At 38.3% G+C, this 20,082-nt stretch overlaps 1 protein-coding gene across 5 annotated transcripts in view; it reads left to right on the top strand.

Moving 5' to 3' along the window:
* CDKL5 (cyclin dependent kinase like 5) overlaps positions 1–20,082 on the top strand; it is a 179,781-nt gene that overhangs the window by 46,778 nt on the left and 112,921 nt on the right. Inside the window, exon 1 of one of the 5 annotated variants that reach the window (XM_036270963.1) lies at positions 5,875–5,999. The exons of the other annotated variants lie outside the window; for them this stretch is intronic. The gene's annotated coding sequence lies outside the window, so the exon portion shown is untranslated. Of the gene's footprint in view, positions 1–5,874; positions 6,000–20,082 lie in introns of those variants that run through there. 5 annotated transcript variants of the gene reach the window in all.

Here is a 20,082-nt window from a genome sequence, read left to right as displayed (position 1 = left end):
CTGTCCTCTTTGAAATAAAGGCACTATACATAGCCCACATTTAAGGACTGGGAAGTTATACTCCATCTTCTTGAGGGTAGAGTATCTACATAAATTATTATTATTTTTTTTTATCTTCAGATAGAGTGGGAGGGAGAGAAGGAAGAAGAGACAGAAAGAGAAACATTGATGTGAGAGACACATCGAGTGGTTGCCACCCACATGACCCCAACTGAGGCCGGGAATGAACCGCAACCGAGGTACATGCCCTTAGTGGGAACCGAACCTGGGACTCTCTGGTCCGCAGGCCAGTGCTCTAACCATTGAGCCAAACCGGCCAGGGCTACATAAATTATTTTTAATTCTTCTGTGTGGGAGATTTTCCCAGTGTTCTCCATGTATTTAATCATTTATTTATATTATTATGCACTTACTGATATTTATTTTATGTTCTCAGTTATAATCCAAATCCAGTACTACTTTATTTTGTTTTTCAAGTTGTTCCTGCTTTGGCCATTGGGAGTCCTTTCAGTTGCCTCCTGTGCCACTTAACATAACATCATTCATTCATTCTTTCTTTCATTCATTCCTTCATTCCTTCATTTAAATCCTCACCTGAGGATATATTTATCAGGTCATTTTTTTGGAGAGAGCGAAAGAGAAAAACACCAATGTGAGAGGGGAATATCAATTGGTTGCCTCCCATACACACCTCAGCTGAGGATTGAACCCGCAATCTAGGAATATGTCATGACTGGGAATCAAACCCACAACCTTTTGGTGTATGGGATGATGCTCCAATCAACTGAGGCCCCCAGCCAGGGCTAATCTTTTTTTTTTTTAAACACTTCCTTTCTGGCATTACAGGATTCTCATCTTGTACATTTCTTGCCCCAGTCCTAGAATCAGCCATTTCTCAAAAGAGCTCTGGTTCCTTCTTTTGGAGAATGATATTAGAAACCAGGATTTGGGTGCTAGGTGTATGCTAATGAATTTTTAATTTTGATAATTGTACTTTTCTACTTAAGAATTTTCGTATGGTTCCATTTTCAGTATTTTCAGTCTGCTGTGCCTGGGATAGAGCTTTTGCCCTATGATTGAAAGCTGGGTGGAGGCAGGGAGCCCCTGTCATCTCGGTCTAGTTTCCCTGTAGTAGAGTTTCTGCAACATGTTGCTGTGAACTAAGGATGCGAAATGCTGACACTTGCTGCTAGATTCTCTAGGGAGAAACTTTCACCCTAGACTGGGAACTGGGGTGAGATGATACCCTGTCATCTTGGCCATACCCTCTTGGAGTGGAGCTAGGAATGGGGTGGAGTAAGAAAGTGGGTCATGGCTCAAATGCCACAATTTCGTTGTTCTTGCCGAGATTCAGATTTTCTTGAATAAATGTTTCTGTGTTTGACATAAGTACTTAAGGTAATTTTGAGAGCCTGTAAATAGTTGTTGTTTTTTTTTTAAATAATGTTTACCAGTTAAGATTGTTTTGCTGGGGAAGAAGGTACATGTGGAGCTCCTCACACCACCATTCTGAAAGTGCTTCTCCTGTTTGGTTTAATTTTGGGTGGAATAAAGTATCACTTATGGAAATATTGTTAGGAAAAGGTATTTACCAATTTTATATAACATTCTTTATTGCTTCCATCATGTTTTCTTTATCCTTTGATAGTAATTAATTGGTAGCACATTTCTTTAGAGTTTAGACTTTGTAAATCACCTCTTCTTTCTTTTAAAAATAAAGCCTCATTTTTGATAGCTCAGGCAGAATACTTCCATTTGCTGTCCTTTAACTCTACCGTTTGTGTGTGTCTTGTTTCTCTGGTTTCTTTCATGTAACCCCTTAGTGCTAATGGTAATTGAAATTGCTTTTCCTCCAAGTGAAATGCTTTACAGATATAACTCATCAGTTCTGTTTACAGATCCTCTTTGATTTGCCAGTTGTTTTTGTCTTGGCATAGCAGATGTTTTTTCTTTATACAGTTAGCTAAAGGTATCTTTACTTATATGACTCTATAAATTATCAGTACAGACTCCCCCCTTATTCATGATTTCACATTTCTTAGTTTCAGTTACCTACAGTCGACCATGGTCTAAAAATATTAAAGGGAAAATTCCAGAAATAAAGAATAAGTTTTAAATTCTGTGCTGTTCCGAGTAGCATGATGAAATCTCACACTGTCCCTGGGACATGAATCATTTCTTTGTCCAGCATGTCCGCACTGCTTATGCTATATGCCTATTATTCACTTAGTAGCCATATTGGTTATCAGATCAACTATTGCTGCCTCACAGTGCTTGTGTTTAAGTAACCTTTATTTTATTTAATAATGAGCCCAAAGTGCAAGAGTACTGATGTTGGTAATTCAGATATGCCAAAGAGAAGCCGCAAAGTGCTTCCTTTAAGTGAAAAGGTGACTGCAGTACAAGACATTTTGAGAGAGAGACAGCACATTCACATACCTTTTCTTGCAGTATATTGTTATAACTGTTCTATTTATAGTTAATCTCTTACTGTGCCTAATTTATAAATTAAACTTTATCATAGGTATATATGTGTAGGAAAAAACATAATACAGGATAAGGTAAAAGTAAGATTACAGTTGTGAGTACATGGAATAGAGTTTATTGTTGTATTATTATTTATTATTGTATTATTTTTCCATTCAAACAGCTGTAAACCTACTTTGTCCCACCTTGTATATATAGGGTCTGGTACTATCTGTGCTTTCAGGCATCCACTGAGGATCCAGCAACTCTGCGAACTTATCCCCCTCAGATAAGTGGGGACTACTGTAATGTTGATAGCACAATGACATTTCAGAAGTGGTTTTGAATTTACCATCGATCTAAATTATTTAGGCCGAGAAGACAAATTTCCAGCGATATTGTTTACCTTAATAAAATAACATTGTTTTGCAAATACTTTGGTTGTCATTGGAACTGGCAAGACTTAAATATTGCTTGCTTTAAAAATGCTTTATTTACTTTAAGAAAAATATTACTCTTAAAAATGCTAGTGATGTTTCATGAATCCTTCTGGGTCTTGACATAATTTATTTGTCTCATATAGGGAATCTCTTTAAGTGCAGGCTCATAATTGAGATAATTTCAAGTCCTATTTTCTAGACATATTAGCCTTCTTAGTTCCATCATTTATTGTGTGAAATTAGTGTTATTTTATTACTAATAATAGTTATATTATGTGGCTACTATGAATCAGAGGCTTTATTTATATAACCTTGAATTCTCACCAATAGCCTATAAATAGGTAGTATCAGTCCCTCTTAATGAATGAGAAAATAGGCTTAAAAGGTTAAATAACTTGCTCATGGTCACATAATTAGGGTTGATATCCAGATGTGTCAGTATTCTTAGAAGAATAGAAACAGGGGTTCCAGTAAAGGAAGGTTTGTGCTCAACAAGCAGTGTACTAGGTCTGATTGTTGACATCATCCTAATTGGTCTTAGATTGTTGAAGTAATGATTTTTCTTCTTCTAAGGAGGACATATTAAAGTATAAAAACTAAAAGAAAATTTACTTTTGATTTTTAAAATTTTAGGATATCTTAGTTTATGTTAGCATAGACAAACTTGTTTGATTAATTCAAAATAGCAGGTAATAGATAATATTTTAATTTGGAATGTGCATAGGTTTCTTTAAAATATTTAATAATGTGTCTGTTATGAAGTAAAATGGGAGTTATTGTAAGGAAAGTGATAATACCATGCTGGGAAGCAGGTATGTGGTCACCAGGAAGTTACCTAGTGTCCCCACCTTCTCTATTGTGAAAGAGGGTAGGTGGTGTTGGGAGAGGAAAGAGGGCCCTTCAGTCAAGCCAGAGCAGGGCTCCTCCATCTACACCTCTGTCCCCCAGTGTCAGTCAGCAGTGCCCTGATACACACAATAATCAAGGCAGACATCTTGCAATCATCTAGACTTCTCCATTTCTCATTTGTCAACTATTTTTAATTTGTTACTGTATCTTTTGAATACTCCTCCTAAATATTTCAAATCTCTCTGCCTTTCTCTGTCCTCACTGTTGCTACTTTCAGATTTTCATCATTTTGTGCCTGGCCTCTATGTCAGTAGCTTTCTGATTAATGTCTCTGCCCTAACCTTCTTTCTGCCTCTGTGGTGATTTTTCTGAAACATAACACTGATAATTACCTAAAAAGCTTCTCTTAATTTATAGTTGTCTATGGCAGTAGCCTTCAAACTTCTTGTAAAGCTGTTTAACTAACCCTTTCTTCAAATACAGGGGAAACATACCTGTGCCATGGCATGCAAGACCTTTTATGATTTAATTCCTGTCTCTTGCTATTCCTGAACCTGTACCTTAGATTTTAGAGAAGCTGAATGACTTGAGTTCTACAAATACTCCTTGTTTTTTTTGTTTTTTTTTTGGCCCTGTTTTTGCGCTAACTTTTCCTACAATGCTTATTCAGTTCTTGTCTCAAGAAAGTCACCTGACTCAGAGCAGGCAGACAGCTCTGGTGTGGATGGTTGGGGGTGGGGGTAGGGGTTGAGGGATTGAGCAACAACAAAAGGAGAAAGAGAAAACCTGGACTTGGGCATCACTGTGTTGATTGCCAGGGGTGGGGGAGTGGAGGTGGAAGAAGGCATAGAGGTCATAAATGGTGATGGAAAAAAGAAAAGAAAGTCACCTGAATCTCCTGAGTGATGACAGTGTCTTTCGTATGCTAATGAGATGACTCTTGGCAGAGTCCCCTAGATAACTTCAGGTTAGGGCCTGGTCACCAGAAGGATCAAGCCATGCTTAGAAGGTTAGATCTGTCTGGTCCCTCCTCCCACTCCTTCCTCTAGGGAGAGGAGGAGAGGGAATGGAGCTTGAGTTCAATCACCAATGGCTAATGATTTAATCAATTGTGCTTATGTAATGAAACTTCCATAAAAACCCCTAAGCATCAGGGTTTGGGGAGCTTCTCTGTTGGTGAACAGAACACATCGAGGTACTGGGAGGTATTTGGAAGGTGGTGTAACCTAAGAGGGCATGGCAGCTTTGCACACACACACTCACCCCCTTACCTCACCCTGTGCATCTCTTCCATTTGGCTGTTCCTGAGTTGTATCCTTTATAATAAACCAATAATGATAAGTAAATCATTTTCCTGAGTTCTAGGGAATTAATCAAACTTGAGGAAGGGATTGTGGGAATTACCACTTTTTTAGTCAAGTCAAACAGAAGTGCAGGGCCCCGGGACTTGTGACTGGCCTCTAAAGTGAGTGAAGTGTTGTGGGACTGAGCCCTTAAACTTGTGAACTTTGATATTAATTCTGGGTAGTTAGTGTTAGAATAGATTGTAGGACACTCAGTTGGTGTCAGGGAATTGGTGTTGGAAAAGAGGCCAAGTATTTGGTGTCAGGGACACTTAACCCCAGTTTACAAATGGAAACAAACCAAATCTTCAAGAGATTGCTCAGCTTAACATTAAGTTAGTTTGTGGGAGAGCTGTAATTCAAAAGTCCTCTTAACCATATCTTGCGCACCCCCCCTCCCAATCAGATAGACGGGGAAAGAACCTATGTATCTTTTCTTTAACATACTACATTTTTATTATTTATTAGTCATGTGTTCAAATTTTTTTTTGAACGTAATTGAACACTTTCATCAATTAATGGCCTTGATGAAATTGCTTGTAATTTTGACTGCATTTGTCTGGTCAAAGTGATGTTACTTACCCTTCTAAACTTAGCAGGACAAATAGCTGAGGAAGTGTAAGATGTTTAGCTTGATTTTCTTCAGTTCTTTCTATATTTTAAATAGGACACACATATCTCTGTAAATAAAAATAACTTCTTCCCAACCCATTTGGAAAATATCCCAGACTTCCTCTTCATGCCTTGCAAGGTTGCTGCTGTCTAGTCATTATTACTATTTGTTTTTTTCCCCCTCTCTTTAACATAAGTGATCATCCCAGGAACAGCTTGATCACCAGATGTTTGGCCAGCAGTACTCCTCTTATTCTAGTTTTGCAGTTTTTCTGAAACAGGCTAAAAGGTAATCCTCCATTCCTTTCCTTGTTCTAAGATAAGATTTTACTCAGTTCTTCTTGAAACTTACCTTGGTAAGTGATTTGGGACCATAATGAAAAGAGAGAGGGTAGAGTATATATTTTATACTGGCCCCCTATGAATTGACCTTTATTAATTGAGGATTTTGACAGTTATTTCAATTTGAGTGGTTATGGGTGTTTAGAAATGAAATTGTGGGACTTGAAAGCTAGGAGGGACCTCAGGGATCATCTAACAGAGGAGATATATTTCTGACGGAGGAAATGAAAGTTGTCAAGGTCAGCGATAAATTTGATACTATGGCTTGGTGAAAGAAACCTAAATTTCAGAATCTCTCTGATGTAAGTCTAGAGACATGATAACAAGCTCAGTTTGTGACTGCATTAACACTGTTTAGCCTGGAAGCAGCCTTTGTGACTTTTCCAGATTATTAAGGGTTTGAAATCTCTTAATGTCTTTAGGACCAATAAACTCTACCATGTACTTTTGTACTTTTCAGTTAGTGAATTTTTAAACTTCAGAAAATAGCAGTAAATCTCAGTGTATAAAACAGATATAAGAGGCAATAAATTAAAATGCAATTTAAAGTAGAATTTGTATTACAAAATTAATGAGAAAGTCAAATTTGTGAAATGTTGTATTAGAGTATATACATATTTCACTTCTAAGTCTAGCTTAAAACAACTGAATGGATGTACCATAATTCATTTAATCAGGCCCCTCTTGATGTGTATTTAGGTTGTTTCTATTATTTTGCTTTTATACACAATGCTGTAGTGAATAATGTATACTCATCCTGTGTGTGTGTGTGTGTTTTAGGATAAATTCCTAGAAATGTAATTGCTGTGTCATTAGAATATGTTTGTCTGTAGTTTTGAATATGTTATCAAATTGTCCTCCAAGAAATTCAGTATACATTGCCACAAGCAGTGTATGAGCAAGCTTAAATTCTCTCATGCTTTCATCAACATGGTATGTTAATATTGGTCTTTGCTAATCTGAAAAATTGTTCTAAGTGTAGTTTTAATCGTCAGTTTTTATTAAATGTAAACTTGAGTAACTTTTTATATGTTTAAGAGCCATCTGTGGCCCTAGCAGCTCAGTTGGTTAGAGTGTAGTAACAATGCGCGAAGGTTGCGAGTTCAATTCCCAGTCAGGGCACATATAAGAATCAGCCAATAAATGCAATGAATGCATAAATAAGCGGAACAACAAATTGATGCCGCTTTCTCTTTCTCTCTCTCTAAAATCAGTCAATTTTTTTTTTAAAGAGCCATTTGTGTTTCCTTTTCTGTGAACTATTTGTTCATATCACTTTGTCCATTTTACAAATTGGATTTCTATTCCTCTTATTGAGCAGTAGGAACCTTTTATGTGTTAGGATTAGGATCTTTTTTTCAGTTTATTTTCTCTTTACCCTTTTGTTATTTTTATGGCTGTCTGAACTCAAAAAACATGGTTAAAATGGAATCCTGGATTTTCTCCTTTCCCTTAACCTGTTCCTCTCATAGTCTTTCTCACATCAAGATGCAGCAACCTCCATCTACTCATAGCCCAAGCCCCAAACAAAGAAGTTTTCCTTGATTGCTCTTTCCCACACTTCCCATCTCTAATCCATCCCCAGTTGTGTTGGCTTTCTATCCCAATGTATCCTGAATCCATCAGTGTCTCTTCAGATCCACCAATTTAATCCATCCCGCCCTTATCCTTCCCTTGACCGGCTGCAATGGTTTCCTAACTGTGATACTCTCAAATTGACATCTTCCTTTCCAGTTATCAAGCCATTTTCTATTCTGTAGCTTATATGATCTTTTCAAGATGCACCTGATTGTCATACCATCCTCTGAACCCACCCCTTCCATTTTTGTTCAAAACCCTTCATTGGCTCCTTATGTCTTATGATGAAGATATAACTACTTAAAATATCTCATCCGCCCAGCCAGTGTGGCTCAGTGGTTGAGCACTGACCCATGGATCAAGAGATCACCGGTTTGATTGCTGGTCAGGGCACATGCCTGGGTTGTGGGCTCGATCCCCAGTAGGGGGTGTGCAGGAGGCAGCCAATCGATGTTTCTCTCTCATCGGTGTTTCTCTTTCTCTCTCCCTCTTCCTTTCTCTCTCTCTAAAAAATCAATAAGATATAAAAAATATATATATCTCAGCCTACTATTTCTCCAGCTTCACCTTGTACTAGATTATTAACCATACCACCTCCTCCACCTTTGATTGTATTCTGTCTGCCGTGTTCCCTCCTGACTTGGGACTTTTCACATAAATCATTCTCTCCTGGAGCACCCCTCCTCTTCCATAAGTTTATGTCTACTTGTCTTGCAGATCTTAGCTCACTCCACTCATTGCTTTCTTTGGAAAAGCAAACCCTTCCTAATTAGGTAGAAAACACTTGTTATAAGCCCTCGTAGCACCTTATAGCTCTTTTAAAAAAATAACATTTATTGTTACATTTTATACCTACTGTGTGATTCCTTGATAAACTCCATGAAATAAAAGGTCTTTTCTATTTCCTTCACTGATATATCCCCAGTGTTTCTCACAGTGACTGTTTAGCATATAGTTAGTGCTTAAGACATATTTATTGAATGATTGCTTAATTATAAATTATTAGGTTTACAGAATGTACTGTTTCTACCCTTTCCAAAAATAATGTGACTACATTTACTCTTTTTTATTTTAATTTTTTCCCCAAGTACAGTTGACATACAATATTATATGAGTTTTAGGTGTACAACCCAGTGATTAAACATTTATATACCTTATGAAGTTATCACCCCTATGAATCTAGTTCCCATCTGACATCATACATAGTTATTACAACATGCTATACTGTATATCTCTATGACTGTTTTATAACAACTAATTTGTTGTTCTTGATCCCTTTTCCATTTTTACCCATCTACCCAACTACCCTCCCAGTGGGCAACTGTCAAAATGTTCTCTGTATCTGTGAGTGTGTTTCTGTTTTGTTTGTTTTTTAGATTCCACATATAAGTGAAATTATGGCATTTATCTTTCTCTGTAAGATTTATTTCACTGAGCACAACACTCTCCCTCCAGGTCCATCCATGTTGTTGCTGATGGCTAGATTTCATTCTTTGTTTTAATGGCTGAGCCTTATTCCATTGTGTATATGCACCACTTATTTTTTATCCATTCATCTATTGATGGGCACTTAGGTTGCTTCTATAACTTGGCTATTGTAAATAATGCTGTAGTGAACATATGGATGCATATGTCTTTTCAAATTAGTGGCTTGGGTTTCTTCGGATAAATACCCAGAAGTGGAATTGCTGGTTCCTTTTTTGTTTCTTGTTATAAAGTCTATTTCATCTGCCGTAAGTATTGCTACCCCAGCCTTTTGTTTCCATTTTCATAAAATATCTTTTTTCATTCCTTTACTTTCAGTCTGTGTGTGTCTTTTGATCTGAAGTGTGTTCCTTGTAGACAGCATATGTATGAGTCATGTTTTCTTATCTATTCAGCCACGATATGTTTTTTTAATTGGAGCATTTACTCTAGTCACACTTAAAGTAATTGTTGATAGATATGTAGTTATTGTCGTTTTTTAATTCATATTTTTAATTTTTTCTTCTTAAGTCTCTTTTTTAATATTTCTTGTAATACTGATTTAGTGGTGAATTCCTTTAGCTTTTTCTCGTCTGGGAAGCTCTTTATTTGTCCTTCCAATTCTCAGTAATAGCTTTGTTGGGTAGAGTAATCTTGATTATAGCTCGTTGCTTTTCATCACTTTGAATATTTCATGCCAATCCCTTCTGGCCTGCAAAGTTTCTGTTCAGAAATCAGTCTTTTTTTTTTTTTTTTAATCCTCAACCGAGGATATTTTTCCACTTTTTGTACAGATAGAGTGGGAGGGAGAGAGAGGAAGGGAGAGAGAGAGAGAAACATCGACATGAAGGGACACATCGAGTGGCCGCCACCCGCGCGACCAACCAGGGCCGGGGACAAACTGCAATCGAAGTACGTGCCCTTATCGGGAACCGAACCCGGGTCTCTCCGGACCGCAGGCCGACGCTTTAACCGCTGAGCCAAACTGGCCAGGGCCAGAAATCAGTCTTATGAGAGTGCCCTTGTAGGTAGCTGTCTGCTTTTCTCTTGCTGCTTTTAAGATTATCTCTTTGTCTTTTAAACTTTGGCATTTTAATTATTATGTGCCTTGGGATGGGCCCCTTTGGGTTCCTCTTGTTTGGGACTCTATGCTTCCTTAGTTTGTATGTCTGTATACTTCACCACGTTAGGGAAGTTTTTTTTGTTTGTTTGTTTTCAAATAGGTTTTCAGTTTTGTTTTTTTTTTGCTCTCTTCTTCTGGTACCCCTGTGATGCAAATTTGGGTACACTTTACATTGTCCCAAATGCCCCTTAGGCTACCCTCATTTTTTTTTGGATTCTGTTTTCTTTTTGCTGTTCTAATTGGGTGTTTTCTGTTACCTTATCTTCTAAATCACTGATTCGATCCTCTGCTTCATCTAATCTGTTCATTTCCTCTAATGTATTATTCATTTTAGTTACTGTATTATTCATTTATGACTGGTCCTTTTTTATGTTTTCTATCTTCATTTTTGTACGTTCTATCTCTTTGTTGATGTTCTCATTGAAATCATTGAGCATCCTTATCAGTAATGTTTTAAACTCTGCATCTGGTAGATTGTTTATCTCCATTTTGTCTAGTTTTTTTTTCTGGAGTATTATTTTGTTCTTTCATTTTTGACATGTTTCTTTGTCTCTTTATTTTGGCTTACCCTCTGTGCTTGTTTGTATGTATTAGGTAGAGCTATTATACCTCCTACTCTTGGCAGGGTGGCCTTATATAGTAGGTATCCTGTGGGGCCCAGTGGTACAATCTCCCTGGTCACCTGAGCTGGGTGCTCTAGATGTGTCCCTTGCATGGGTTGTGTGTGCTCTCATGTTGTAGTTGAGCCTTGATTGCTGTTGGGAGGGATCAACCCTCAGACTGGTTGGTTGTGAGGATTGGCCACAACTACAGTGGAGGAGCTGTTAGGCAGGGGATGTCACTGCATAGCAAGATTTGCTTTAATGGGGCTCTGGTGTTTTTCTGTCTTTGCTCTTTGAGTGTGTCATTTATGCAGTTGGTTGGGTGATATTCTGGTATGGTGTGAAGCTGGTCACTGGGTGTGTTGGTTCTTGGGCCACTTGGGAGGTGTAGGCCATGGTCAGCCACTGACTGTGCCCTGCCTGAGGCTACTTGGTATGAGCTAAAAAGTGATCTACTTTTGGTCTTGGACTTCAGTTCTTTCTATCCTTTTTCATTTGAAGACTATTTTATTTGGAATAGAGGATAATAAGTTACACCACATATTCTTACTCACATCATCCCTGTAAAATCTTAGGTGGTCCGCAACTTCTGTTAAATTTATTTTAAATTTAGTTATTTAGAATTTGGAGATCAGAATAAATTATCCCATAGAAACCCTGAAAAAGTTGATACTTATATTTTCGTGCAGGTGCTTTCAAAACCTTTTAAACCAATAGTGTATCTTAAGTGGTACAGTATCAGTATGAATCTTAAATTTCTCTGATCCCAGTTTAGCCCTGAAGGGAAGCAGAGTTTGATACCCCAAAATATGTCTTTTGGGGTATTGATTTTAAGCTAGTTTTAAGGAACAAAAGACTAAGGGAAAAACTTTGACCTCTTCCCTAACTGCCTAAAAAGAATTTAGATAGAGGACCTGCTCCAGGAAGGGAGATAGCATCAGATAACTAGTTTAATGTAAACTAGTGAGTGACAGACAGGGGGGTCCATTTGTTCAAAGTCTTCTCTGTTCCATTGTTAGATGGTCCAGCAAACATTTATTTACTAAACATTTGCTTTTCCGGTGCCCATTGAGTTTCCTTCCTCCTCTTTGAAGTCCCAGACCACTACCCTCCGCCCTTCTACTGGGTGTCTCATTATGGCACTCCTGAACATGCATTTGTAGAAAAAAACTTTGGACATTTTCTCCTGTTAATCAGTCTCTGTTAACTTGATTATTAACCCAGCTAGGAAAGAAGGTGGGAGGAAAATTATTTTTTTAACCCCCACAGCTCTTTTTTTTCAATCTGAACCCCGAGGCCCTCAGATTTTCAGCAAGGGCTAGGAGTTGAATAAGTTGGCAGTGCTGGGAGAAATATCAAGTAGCTGGATAGGAGTATACATTGAGTTGGTCTTGGATTTCATTCCTCGTGGAAGAATTCTAAAGGGAAAGGGTGGGAAGGCAATGTACGTGTTTGGTAGTTTGAAATTTTTATGATCTTAAACTGTGTGTATGTTACTCATGATAGTTAAATATCAGTTTGATTTAATGATGGGAACTGAAGTATAGAGAATAGATTTATAAACCAAATGATTCTCCACTATTGGGGGAATAAAACATAATGAAGATCCTGTTAATTATTGGTCAGGTGGTCCCATCTAGGAAGACAACAAGTGGGGCCCTGGCTAGTATGGCTCAGGTGGCTGGAGTGTCATCCCGTACACTGAAAGGTTGCAAGTTCCATTCCCAGTCAGGACACATGCCTATGTTGCCCTTCAATCCCTGGTTGGGGTGTGTATGGGAAGGCAACCAATTGATGCTTCTCTCTCACATTGTTGTCTGTCTGTCTGCCTCCCTTCTTCCCTCCCTCCTTCCCTCCTTCCCCTTTCTCTAAAATCAATAAACATGTCCTTGGGTCAGGATTTAAAAAAAAGAAAACAAGTGGGAGTACTTTATCTCCTCACTTAGATTCAACATGGAGTGTTCTGTACAAGAGTTTAATGAGGATGTTCTTTTCCACAAGGCTGTGCTTTCCGTAGAAATGGTTTCCTTCCATACATGGATCACAAGTTTTAAGATGCTTGCAAACCATTTGAACTCTCTCATTATAACAGAAATTTTGTGATGTACCAAATTCATTCCAGTGTACTCTGCACTGAAAAAATGGTTCTCTCATTTGTATGTATAAAAACAATACCAGAAACAAAAACAAAGTTCAGCTGATTTTGTACTCTCTTTTGGAAGAAGAAAAGATCCTTTGAGATGAAAATTATAATTTCAACAACAAAGGAAACATTCAAGGCCCAGGCAGCTCTTACATTTAGTACTAATAATATATGAAATAAATTATAAGCTTTATGTGTCTGTCAGTTCTTGTAGGTAGGTACCTGCTTACTTGCCAATACAGAGACAAGATTACTTAATTCTAGGTGTGTTTCTTTGTGCAAGACAAATTCTCTTTAAAATGCAATCTGTTATTTTTGAAGTTAATGGTTAGTAATAAACTCACATGGTTTTTGAGAGATTCTTAGATCTTTGCTTTGGAAGAAACTTCAGAACATACCTAGTTTAGTGTAGAACTCTTTTCTACCAAGACCGAACTGCTTCCAGTGGTCTCTTCCTGCCCTCTCTTGGTCCTCTTGTCTACTATGCTTCAGATTACAGATCTCTGTCCTTGAATTTATCAAGTTCTGTAAGGCTCTTTGTACTGCCTCTAATGCTTTTTTCACATCCTTGTTCCCATGGCTTGCTTCTTTACATTCAACAGATTTCACTGAATACTTATTTCCTCAGACAGGCCTTTCCCAGATCACCCTATTTAAAGGATCCCTCCTCAACTGCAATAACTCTCTATCATAAGACATTTTTCCCCCTTTATAATCCTTGTCACTGTTGTAGGGTCGGAAAATTTTTTTTCCTTCTAGGTTTTTTGGCTGACCTAAATAATTAAATTGACATAAGACAGATTAACAAAAGAAAATTTTAGTTTTATAAGTATGGGTCTCATAAGAATATACTAAGATACAAAGAACAGCCAGGTAACTGAAGTTTATGTAACATCCTAAACTAAGGAAAGGGGTTAGGGGTCTGGCATACAAAGGGGAGGAAGGTGTTTTACCCAAGGCCAGAGGAGATTTTTGGAAAACAAAGGTTGCTTTGTTATGAAGATAAAGAGGTATCTGGCCCAGCCAGTGTGGCTCAGTGGATTGATCATAGTCCCTTAGACTGAGAGGTCCCAGTTAGATTCCTGGTCAGGGCACATGGCTGGATTGCAGGCTTGATCCCAGGTGAGGAGTGTTCCTGAGGCAGCTGATCAGTGTTTCTCTCTCATATCAATGTTTCTATCTCTTTCTCCCTTCTTCTCTCCCTAAAAAAAATCAATAAAAACATATTTTTAAAAAAAGGTATCTAGTAATAGCTCTTTTCCCTGTATGGGCCCCACTTCCAATGTAGAGTTAGGCAGTTGAGGGGGGAGGTAATAGAGCTTTTCCTTAATCTGTTGAGTTTTCATTGCCTTTAGCTCAAAATAATCCTTATGCCAGAGAGGCATATTTTGGGGTAACAAATTAGCTCACTGTCTGGAATGATCATGTTTGCTTGTCTCCCCTCAGTAAGTTCCATGAGAGCAGGGGCCATGTTTGTGTTGTTCAGTGCTATATCCCAAAGCATCAGTAAGTGGGCTGGTCCACTGTAGGTAGCTGACAGATATTTATAAAATGAATGAGTAACCATTAATTGTTTATTGTTGTCCAGTCATTACTGAGCTGAAATCTATCTCCTTTCACTTTTCCAACTGATCATAGTTCTTTCCTCTGAAATAATTCAAACCACCTGCTCTACTCCCTCTTTTGCAAAGAGTCTTCAGACCTTTGGATGTCAGTCATTACTCATTGAGGCCAAACTCACTCAGCTTCCTCACCAGCTCCTTATCTGGCATGGATGGGCATGGTCATCATCCAGTTATTCATCACATGGAGTTTTTGGTTTTGTTGTTGATACCCAGCACTTAGACACAGTACATATTGTGGAGTCTGAACTTCAGAGAGAGATAGTTTAGTTAAACTTTTTTGGTCAATGTTTATCTTTGATAAAAATGATCTTTTACCTCCAAATAAATGACCAATTAACTATTTATATATGCTGTCATTGTCAGAATTACTGTTTGAGTTCTTAAAAACTTGTTTTATTGTGGAATATAACAGCATAGAAATACATAAAATATATACACTCTAATGTCTGTTTATCTATCACTCAAGTCAAGAAATAGAACATTATCATGGTCCCAGAAAGCCCTCTTATTGGTGCAGGTATTCTAGGGGCCCAGGGACCCAGGGACCCAAGAGTTCACAACCTACTCTGGGTTCTTGGCTTTGTAAAGAAAAGAATTCAAACTTGAGCTGGAATAGCATTTAAAGTGAAGATAAATTTATTAGCAAAGCAGTGAGACAAAGAGTGGGCTATTCCACAGACAGAGCAGCCCTCACTTTAGTAGAATTTGCTTCCTTTATTGAGGTTTATTTAATAGGGGTAAAGGTAGGGTATTGGATAAAGGGGAGGAGTATTCAGAATTTTCCCTGAAAAGGGGTGGAGGTTATTCAGAGGAGCTCCGTTGGCCATTTTGTGTTCTTATATGGGCTTTCCATTTCAGATCATGGTGGAGCAGGGTGTGTTGTTTATCACGCTAATGTATTTCAGTGAGTGTAAAATGAGGCTAGGGGTTATGTTTAGGTGAAATTAGTTGTCATATTGAATTGAGCCGACCACTGCCAGTTTTAAGTCATAAATCTGATGGGTGGTGGTCTTACTATTTCTTGACAGCTCCTGTAGTTTTTGTCAGTTGCAGTTGTTTTGCCACATACCCAATCTCATCACGTATCTCTTTTCGATCTCAACTCCTCCCTGAAAATAAATAATATCCTGATTTTAAGAAGAAACACTTCCTTGGTCACTTATTATTATTTTTTTTATAGATTAACCACTTATATTTGCATTCCTAAACAATGTAGTTCAGCTTTGCCTGTTTTAAAATTCTATGTAAATGCAATGATACGGTGTTAGTTTTCTGTTGTTTTGTAATGAGTTACCACTAGCTTAGCAGTTTAAGACAGCGCCCAGATGTTAGCCAACAGTTGTGTAGGTCATGAAGTGGCTGGGTTTCTCTGCACAGGATATCATAAGCCTGAAATCAATATGTTGGCTGTGCTGAGTTCTCCTTTTACTTTGATTAGTTCCAAAATTGATTTCTAAGATCCGGCTCTTTGATCTCTTTATTGTTTGTGAGGGGAAGGAAGAAATTTTCCTCTACCCTTCTACATTTATTCACCTGGTCTAATAATTAAATCAACCTGAAACAGATTAACAAGAGAAAATAACCAAGTTTAATTATACACGTATGTATGGGAACCCCACATATATGGGAGAGTCAGAGACCTCACATACACAAGAGGTTCTAGACAGAAAGGTAAAATGAGGTATACATATATGGCACCCTGGGCCGAGGAGTGAGGTAAGGTGCCTTGGGGCTTCAGAGGAGAGGAGGTTCATTTGCAGGACTCTAAGAAGAGCAGATGTTCAGTAATGAGAAGTTTGACCTGCCCTATAGATAAGTCATAAAAATTTATTTCTGGTGATACATCTTATTATAGGCAAGGCCCCCCAATTTAAATTCTCTAGGGGAGAGGTAAAAGCTGCTTGTGAGCCTGCAGGGCTTCCTCTGCTTTCAGCTCAGAACAACCCACAGGCCAAAGTAGCACATCTTGGGGATGCCTGTTCTGAACCTCTTCAGGTATTTTTTATTTCATGAATTTCTGCTCTTCATTATCTCTTTCTTTATATTTACCTTGCAATTATTTTTCTGTTCTTTTTTTAAACTCTTGAGATTCATGCTTTGTTTATTAATTTTATAAAAAAAATATTTTCTGATATATGCATATGTAAGGCTCTCAGTTCCCCCAAGCATTGCTTTAGCTTCTTCCCATAAATTTGTATTTTTAAATGCCTTTTATGAATTCTTCTTTGATTGACATGTGGATTGTTTTAAGATTGTACTAATTTCCAAACATATGAGCATTTTTTTTTTTTTTATCCTCACCTGAGGACATTTTTCCATTTTTTTGTTCAGATAGAGCGGGAGGGAGAAAGAGAGAGAGAGAAACATGGACGTGAAAGGGACACATCGAGTGGCTGCCACCCGCACAACCCAACCAGGGCCGGGGACAAACTGCAACCGAGGTACGTGCCCTTAGCGGGAACCGAACCCGGGTCTCTCTGGATCGCAGGCTGACACTCTAACCACTGAACCAAACTGTCCAGGGCCATATGAGTATTTTTTAATTATTTCTTTTGTGATTGATTTTTTTTTTTTTTTGCATACTTAAGAGAGAATATCCTTATGCTTCAGTTCTTGTCTTTGTTTTGGATTGCATTATGGCCTAGCACATTATCAGTCTTTGTAAATGTTCTGTGTGTGCTTGGAAAGAAAAGATATTCTACAGTTCTTTGCTACAGTTTATATGTTCATTTGGCCAAGTTTTTGAACTTTCTATATCCTGATATTTTTCTCTTTAAACTCTCTGCTGAATTCCTTTGCTGTTATTTTATCTTTCAGTTCTAGAATTCTAATTTATTTTTTCAAATTTGTTCTTTTACCTTTTAGACCTTCAAGTTCAACCTTTGGGTTTTTATTAATTCAATCTCATAGATGTTTTTTCAGCTATTCCTGATAATTCTAATATTACAAGTCTTTCTGAGTCATTTTCTGCTTTAGTCATTTCTGTTGGTTCTTGTTAGTGGTATTTTATTACCTTGTGTGTCTGGCTATTATGTACTGCACAGTGTAAAGGGTACATTATCTGTAGCAATATTGTGAGGCCTAGATTGATGTTATCTTCTGCAGAGACTTGCTTTTCTTTTTTTCTTTTTTGCACCTTCATCCCCACCCTACCCCATTGCTTCAACCAGACAGCTAGTGGCACCAAAAATCTGAATGTGGGACCACCTTAATCCAGCAATCCAAGGTACACTTAGAGATTAATTTAGGTCACCCAGATGACATAAAGCTATAATCCCAGTGTGTTTAAGGGCTGATTTCTTTCTGGTTTTCCTCTATCCTGGGAGTATAGCTCTTTAGGGTTTCTGCTTCAAGTGAGTGGTGGCTTATCAAACTTTCTCCTTTGAAACTCTCTTGCCTTTGACTTTTTTACCCATTGATTTGTAAGGGTTTCAAGAGCAATCTGGCCCTGGCCGGTTTGGCTCAGCAGTTAGAGCGTCGGCCTGCGGTCCTGAGAGACTCGGGTTCGGTTCCCGCTAAGGGCGCGTACCTTGGTTGCAGTTTGTCCCCGGCCCTGGTCGGTTGTGCGGGTGGCAGCCACTCGATGTGTTCCTTTCACGTCGATGTTTCTCTCTCTCTCTGTTCCTCTCTCTCCCTCCCACTCTACCTGAACAAAAAATGGAAAAATGTCCTTGGGTGAGGATAACAAAAATTAAAAAAAAAAAAAAGAGCAATCTGTTTTTCTCCCCCACCTTTTTTTCCTGGATCTTCAACGCCAGAGGATTAAAACCATTTTGGCTGGTTTAGATTACCTCTCTGGTTTCTATTCTTTTGCCTCTCTTTCAATCAGATAATTCTTCACAATCTTCTTAAGTCCTTGGGGTTTTGGGACTGTGTTTAAAAAGTATTCCCTCCAGCCCTGGCTGGTATGGCTCAAGTTGGCTGGGCATCATCCCATGCACCGAAGGGTTGCTGGTTCAATTCCCGGTCAGGGAACATGCCCGGGTTGTGGGCTCTATCCCAGGTAGGGGGAGTGTAGGAGGCAGCTGATCTATGTTTCCATCTCAAATTGATGTTTTGTTCCCTCTCCCTTCCTCTCTCTCAAAAAAAAAAAAAAATCAATAAAAATATTTTTTAAAAAGTATTCCCTCCAGAATTTGTATTTATTTTCAAAAAGACATTTCATCTACGTTATTTAGTTATTTTAAGATAAAATGTCTGAGTTTTTAGTGCCTTAAAATTAATCGCTGTTATTCATATAAAATTGTAGATGTTGATGTAAGAACATCCAAAGTTATAGAAAAATTTTATATGAATTTATTTGAGCCAAAATTATGAGGACATTCTCAGAAGCAAGATCTCAAAGGATTGAGAAAATGCTCCAAAGAATGGCAGTTTTGCAGCTCGTTTTATACATTTAGAATCAAAGGAGAGGACACATAAAGGGGTTACATGGAATCCCCTGTTGGTAGATTAAGGAGGTGGGGGAAAGCAAAGTGGGGAAATCTCTGGGATTGGATAAAAATCAAAATGGAGCCCTGGCCAGTTTGGCTCAGCGGTTAGAGCATTGGCCTGCGGTCCAGAGAGTCCCAGGTTCGGTTCCGCTAAGGGTGCGTACCTCTGTTGCAGTTTGCCCTCGGCCCTGGTTGGGTTGTGCGGGTGGCAGCCACTAGATGTGTCCCTTTCACTTTGATGTTTCTCTCTCTCTCCCCCCCCCCACTCTATCTGAACAAAAAATGGAAAAATGTCCTCACTTGAGGATAAAAATAAAAAATAAAAATAAAAAAAAATGGAGAAACACGTTTCTTTTACATTGAGGGTACAGGACAGGTAACACAACACAGTAAATAGAGATGGTATGTAACAACATGGAGTCATGTGATCTTGTGCTCTGATGCCAGTGGTTGTGCTTTCCAGGGGTATGGAAAAGAAAATTACTCTGACACTTCAAAGGTATGTTATCCTGAATGCATAAGAACAATGGACAGAGCTCACTGAAGGTAAAGATTGACCTTTGTGCCCTGGCCAGTTTGGTTCAGCAGTTGAGCGTTGGCCTGCGGACCAGAGAGTCCTGGGTTTGGTTCCTGCTAGGGGCACGTACCACACACACACACACACACACACACACACACACACACACACACACACACACAAGATTGACCTTTGCTAAGAAAGCTATAGGCCTGGGATGACTTCCAGTCACTGAGCTTGTCAGGCCAAATAGCTCTCTGAACTTGTCAGCTCTAAGCTGCCCCCTTTTAGTTTACATAGTGAAATTCAATTTGGCATATATTTTTTTTCCTCAGTGTGAATACTAGTAGTTAAAAGACTGTTCTTGACACCTATATTGTGTATTTGTGCACTCATTTAAATTCTGATTCCCAGTTTACATTACTCAGTTTTGATTTCTACAGAGACTAGGTGAGACCAAATATTCTTTACAAATACTTACATGCAGAACTTTTGGGGTGCCGAGTCTTCGTCATAGGAATGATTTAATTTTTATCTCTAGTTTC

This window comes from Molossus molossus, unplaced genomic scaffold (assembly GCF_014108415.1).
Source record: "Molossus molossus isolate mMolMol1 unplaced genomic scaffold, mMolMol1.p scaffold_m16_p_2, whole genome shotgun sequence".
Classification (NCBI taxonomy): Eukaryota; Metazoa; Chordata; class Mammalia; order Chiroptera; family Molossidae; genus Molossus; species Molossus molossus.
This window is presented reverse-complemented; position numbering and strand designations above follow the sequence as displayed.